A 7,310-nucleotide genomic window follows, 5' to 3' on the forward strand; every position below is an offset into this window, starting at 1 on the left:
CTGACAGGTTGAGTAGGGAGACTCGCTACTGACGTGACGTCACCATATTATGTGGGCCCCACCGTGATGTATGTGTTATATCCATACCGTCCATCCATTTGGAGAGATCATTTTAGGGAATTTGTCAAAGAATGAGGTAGATAAAAATCTTAAGTGGACCCCACCACAGAAAAAAAGTGGGGAGAATAATGCACACCGTTGAAACCTTCCAAGGGTCCCCTATGATATTTATTTGAGATCCAACCTGTTCATAAGTTAACACAGACATGAACAAAGGGAAAATAAAAATATAATCTCGATCGAAAACATCTGTGGCCCATAGAAATTTTCAATGGTAGGCGTTCAATCTACATTGTTTTCTGTGGTGGGGTCTACTCAAGATTTGGATCTGACTCATTCTTTGGCTCATAACCTAAAATGATATCTCCAAATGGATGGACGGTGTGGATATAACACATACATTATGGTGGGGCCCACAGAACTTGGTGAGGTCACTTCGAGTCTGGCTACTCAACCTGTCAGTAGCTAATCCGCGTCCTCCATCTTCTTGTTTAAAGCTAATCAATGGATTTAATGCTTGATTTGTTTTTAAGGAGGGTTGTTAGTGAGCTGGGCGGGCCTATCGGGCTCGTGGGCCAAGCCCACCACGTATCTAGTGGGTTTGATTTTAGGACCCAAAAAATAGGTGGGCCAACCTGGACTTGTATTTAACAACATTTGAATGGACCAGATACATGCCCACTTATATCAGCCCTTAGCCCGGTTTGGACCTAACTTTTGAGTCCATGAGCTAGGTCTAGGGCTAAAATTTAGGCCAGATTTAAATGGGCCATGTTTGAGCTGAAGGACCATTGACCAGCATATGATATGATCCAATACTGCAATAAGAGATATGTTGGATTAAGTTCTTTAATTGTATTTGTAGCTATTATAATAGGAAGTGAGCATTGTTAATAAACTCACTTCTATGATTGTGGAAGTGGGGTCGTTTCTTATAAATAGATTCACTTATGCGAGTGTTGAAGTGGGGGCTGCTTTTTATAAAATATCAAGCTAAATCTCTATTTAGAACTCACTAAACAGATCTAGCACTCACTAACCGGGATATTAACACATGGATGAAATGTGTTTGCCTTATTTATGAAAATAGTCTTTTAGAAAAAAATTGAGGGCCAAATCTTATAAGATTTGGTTCATTAATACTCATGTACGACTTTATTTATTGGACAGCATAAAGGTACAAATAATGTATTCCAAACTACAAATCAATGCATTTTGGCCAAAGGGATTTAGAATTGAGAATACGTGCCTGCTTCAATCATTACTTCTTTTCTATTTGTGATGATTCCACGTTTCAAGCTTCATGAGGAAAGATCATATATATAATGACTACGCTCATTGACCAAGTCATCACTTTTATCTACATATAAAAATAAAGTGGATTACCAGAATTAAGGTTAGCAAAAGAGGATGAAGACAATCACCGAACTTTTGCTCCTCAACTTCTAACCAATGGAGATCCTTGCTGCTTGAGTCAAGTGATATGAGAGGAGACCACAATATGAAAGTCTTTAAGCGATTGAGGAACTGTTTGGCTACGAATCGCATATAACAATGCTTTCTCACATGTCTAAGTAGCTTCAGTTCTCTTCATATAGCTTAAACTATAAATACATTGGGTTTTTATAGAGCCCATGTATTTCTTACCACTTTAGGTTTTATCATTTATTGTCAGAGAAGAAACATCATCTTTTGATTTTTTCAAAGGGTTTTTATACATTACATAATAATGAGAATTTCATATGTTATAAAATGAGGCCGTACAGTCATGTGTTCCACCATCTGTCACTTGATCAATATGGCCAAAATATTTCTCATACTGATTAATGGTTCAACTTATCAATTAATTTATCTAGATGATATAAGATATTTGTGATGTACCAAAAACATTCTCAGTAGCCCTTTTTCTTTTACCCGGCGGTGTGGGGATCTTTTTTACTCGTGATTTTTTTGCTTCTTGATTTACCTTGTGACATGAGGATCATTTTCTCCATTATCCGTGGTTTTAATGTTTTGAACTATAATTATTACTCATTTCTCAAAGCCATTTGATGTCATCTTTACAAAATAATATGCATCCATATATAATTGGTCTGAACATGTTTAATAACCAACAATATGTTTATTACCAAAAAAAGTTTTTATTTTTTTAATTCTCAAAATTAATAAAGGTAACCTTTTATGTTCCACATGTAGGCTTTTTTTTTTTTAATTAATTAATTTATTTATTTTTAAAGAAAAAAGAAAAGTAGGAATACACCATTTGTAACTTTGTTAGTCCGATAGAAATCTATACAAGCTTTCAGGTGGGCATCATAAAAAAGTCCAGTCTTGCATATCACGCATGAAAAAATAGAAACCAAGATATACACAAGGGAGAGCGTAAACATGTGCCACAGCAATGAACCCAAGGAAAACAAGGCTCTCAACCACAACCCCCACCAGACCTTTGCACCCATAGCCCTCTTCCTAAGGCTGAATAAGGTGGACATGACACCAGCCACCCTAAGCACGGACTGTTCAATGCACATACATGTACATATGCATGGCAAGTCCTACCCTTCTTCTTCTTCTTCTTCTTCTTCTCTCTCTTTTATTTTTTATTTTTTATCTTTTTATAAATTTAAGGGCTATTAGTTATGATCCATCTCTGGCTACACCATTAAAAATATATTTATAATCTTTAAAAACAAAAAAAAAAATCCACCATGCACATCTCAACATTTAATAACTTATGATTATCAATCCAAATACCTATAATTCTAATCAATTCATTCATTAGCCAATAATTTTTATAATAGTAAAATAGGACAAGAATTAGAAAGAACTGATTTGACTTTAGCCAACATCCTTTGTGTGGAAGGACTCCTTAACCACTACAGCTACGAGCTCAATCTGTTGGGCCTGTACTTAATGAAATGGGCCTTGAACCTTAGAATCGGAATTGGGCCACTACTGCAATACACCTGATCTGATGTGGCCTGGGCTTGATGAACTAAGCCTCAAAATCCATGCTCCCACTTTTATGATGAATTTTAGCTGTACGATGAAAAAGTATGACCACATTTTATTGGGGCCCACCTGACACATGTGATGAGAAGGCCTAATAAAGCACACCTGTCTCATTCTCTGCATGAATGCAGAATGCATCCAAATCCCTCAAATACACGTCCTCCTCTGTCCATTTCCTTAATTGGCTGCATAAAAATGGATATTATAGAATCTTGCAAAGATGTACCTTATCTTACCTAGATTGCTTATCCTAAAAGACTATCTAATGGATGTTGTAATAATATCGATCCTAAATTAGAGGATCTCAAACTTGTATACATGTGTATGGTAGTAATTCAGAAAATCCAAGCAAGTTTTCCACGTATTACAAACTTTGTTAGGGCCCACCCGGAGGAGTAACCACGATGATCCAGACCATCCATGTCGTTTATCTGGACAGGAGCGCCACATTTGAACCATCTCTAAGCACCTGCCACCCTCTCGCCATGCCTGGTAACACTACACCATAGACCGTGGTAGACTGTAGTTGTTAAATCTGAGGTCATGTTAATGATCCAAACTGTTTAAATGGTGGGCCACACCATGAATGAAAAAAAGGGAAAAAGCTTTCATATTTAATAATCCAACCACTTCATCATTTAAACTCCATTCCTTTATTAGATAGATCAACTCCTCGTAGAATAAGAAGTCATGTTACAATGATCCAAACTGTTTAAATGCTAGGCCACACCATGAATGAAAAAAAAGGGAAAAAGCTTTCATATTTAATAATCCAACCACTTCATCATTTAAACTCTATTTCTTTTTCACATAGATCAATTCCTCCACTGACATTTTATGGGCCGTCAATAGGATCCGCCAATCTTGAAGATTTTATTGAGTATAACCCTTCAACGGTGAGGCCCACTGTGTAAAAGGTTTTGATCACTGTGACCTAAACCCAAATTCATCGATAACAGTACTAATATAGAAAGAAACGCAATCTGCGGGGAAGTACCCCCAGCAAACTACCGTGGTAGACTTGATAGACATGAATGAGATATATATGCCATTCAACAAGAAGCCCAACAGGTCCTAATTCATGCCTTGGTGGTAGAGATGGTAAAATCCCACCATGATGTGAGTGCATGGGTAAAATAAAAGGGAAGGTCCCGTACAAGTAAAAAAGAAATATAGGGTTTGGTATGTACAGTTTAATGGCAAGGCAATAAATTAAAAGAAAAAAAATGAAGATGAAGCCAATTGACTTGAAGGATAAATAAAAATAAAAATAAAAGGATAGCTAACGATAAGATACTAGGATCCGTATTCACTCGGTGAGATAATCGGTAATAATGATTTGTTCATCACTTGATTGAATTCCCTAGATTAGACAATTGTGGTTTGTGAGAATGGACAGCAGGCGGATGGCATTGTTAGATGATAAAACCGTGGCTCATGGTTCACTAGATTGAATTAAGAAAGGCGGTCATTGTTAGATAACAATCTTGTTATATCTTGGAATCACACTTTATAAGCACCGGTAATAATAATGTTCACTATTAAAACTTTGGTAGGGTTCATTGTGATACTTATTTGCCATTTAACCTATTTATAAAATTATATAGACCTAGGTAAATGGAAATGCAAATATCAGCTGGATCCAAAACTTTTATGATCCCTAAAAAGTTTTCAATGGCAAGAGTTTAATCCCCAAAATGGTATGGTTGAACGGATGAATCAAACTCTCTTTGTAAGGATTCGATACATGATGAGTAATGCTATGTTGGGTAAGGAAATGTGGATTGAGGTCATTAATACGGCTTGTTACTTGGTGAACGGTCCCATTTTATAACTATTGATTTTAAAATTCCAGTGGAAGTGTGAAGTGGTTAACTGGTAGACTACTCGAGGATGTGAGTATTTGGTTGCAATACTTACTTTCACGTATCATCAACTGAAAGAGATAAGCTGGACCAAATGGCTAAAAAATATGTCTTTGTAGGCTATGAAAATGGTGTGAAAGGGTAGAAGTTATATGATCGGGTTACATGAAAAATCATCATTAGTTGTAATATCATATTCAATGAAGGATCCTTGTTCCGTAAGGATAAACACAAGGAGGACGAAAAGTTGATTGTGAATGTTCAGATTGACAAATTAAGATGAAACACAAACTAATATTGAGATGCAGATAGAGGTATAGGAGCAGGTGAGGCAACTACCTGTGAGAAGGAATCCGTCAAGGGATTGTAGATTTCCAGCGAGATAAAAGGATAACTCGAATGTTGCATTTTCCCTCATTATGGATGTGAGGGATCCGTCTACTTTTTAATAGGCTTTTGACGATATAGATGCCGAAAAGTAGAAAGATCAATGTACTGCTTGAACGATCCCTTTTGTAAATTGAATGAGTCGACTGTTTGAAAAGCCCGTTCTTTTGCACGAATGGATGAACATACTCAATTGATATGCATTCACACATCTATGTGTTTAAATAAGATTGTATCGTGGATTGTTTTGTAAGTTTTCTTGTTTAAACTATGTTTAACTAAGGCGGTGATGTGTAATCTTGAGAAAAATTCATGCTGAGTTGGTCACTCATTCTTTGAATTTACAACCGTACAGATGTGCAAGTGATTTAAAAGATATTTATGTTCAGACAGATGAGGGGCATGATACAGATATCAGGGATGCATGGCCGTATCTGCCCCAAGAAAGCTGTGCGATCTTACAGCTCAAGTTTAGCTACATTTTATTCTATTTTATGTGTTAAATTGTTCATTCCTGTATTTGTTAGTATCGAGACATGAAATTTTATAAGCCCTATGGGCAACCGGTCATATGTTCTAAATGTGTATGCAAATTTTATTTATGCTTGATTTGTTTATTTTCTGTCGATCTACTCACTCTGAAAAATAAAAGAAAAGAAAAGAAAAAAATACATATGAAATTTGGCTATCTTTAAATGTTAACACTCGAATTTTTGGAAAACAAGTTGTATACTTAGGTTTTGGGAACCAGATGTTATAGTATGATGGGAAATAGTTAGATATGATGATGACGAATGACCAATAAAGGATGAAGATTGAAGACATGGTGGAGATTGTTGTCTAATATCTTAAATTTGTCTTTAACAGAGTTTGTTGATATCATTGATGGACCACTTAATTCTATCAAACATATGTCAATGATGTCAATGTCATCGAAAGATGCTCGATCCTATCAAGAAAATCTGAAAAAAATTCTAGTTAATTGTTAAAGTTTTAGAGGTTGCTACTCGATGGCATCGAAAGATCTTCGATGGCATCGACCGGTCCTCGGTGTCTATCATGCCATCAAAGGACCCATCGAAGGTGTGCGCAGAATTGTGTGAGTATGCGATTTGTTTCCTATATATTCCGGTTGGGTTATGTGTGTGTGTGTAGGATATAATCGAGATTAGGGAAAGCATTAGGGCTTTTAAAGTTGTTCCAAAAGGTTCAAGGGCATAGCCAGGGTTTTAAATGAGATTCAAGAGTTGTTCGAATCAGTTAGATCTACTATATCTTGTAACATTATTTTCATAATGTATTACTTGTCGCTTTGTGCCTTTTTTTTTTTTAAAGAGTTTTTTCCACATAAAATTCAAATTACCTTCTTGTTTAGGTTTATTTGTGCGATTGTGATTACTTTTCTTATTCTACTTTATTTTTCACATGTCCTAACAACCCCCATATAAATGGTTTGGATCGTTGAAAAATGACTCTAGATCTAAAGGCTAAAGTCTAAATATATCTTGGTTGCAATACATCAGGATGTATTGTAGCAAGTTTGTTTGTAGTTCAACTTGTTTTATTTCGAGACAATGCCGTATAAGTGTTTATGTTTTGATTGGATGATTAAAAATAGCTTGCTTCTAAAAGAGCATTATTATTATTTCGAATGTAACAAACGGATTTATATAACAACCGTCAGTCAAAGTTAAAATAGTTGGCTTTTTCAGCGTATTTCGAAATCATAAGCAAATAATTGGCGTTTTAAGCTAATTTCCAAACCATAAGCAGGTTTTATGATACACTTAAAAAACAAGGTGTTTTTTTTTTTTTTTTTTTTTAAGAATTCGACTAAAACTTAAACATATGTACCGTACAATATTGTCTTTTTTTTCAACCGTTTTTTATATATATTTTTTATTTTTTATTTGGAAATGGGCCACCAAACGAACGACTAGAATTGTCTGGCCTGCACAATATTTCATTACGATCGGAATTAAAAGT

The sequence above is a fragment of the Magnolia sinica genome, chromosome 8, assembly GCF_029962835.1.
Source record: "Magnolia sinica isolate HGM2019 chromosome 8, MsV1, whole genome shotgun sequence".
In the NCBI taxonomy this organism is placed as follows: Eukaryota; Viridiplantae; Streptophyta; class Magnoliopsida; order Magnoliales; family Magnoliaceae; genus Magnolia; species Magnolia sinica.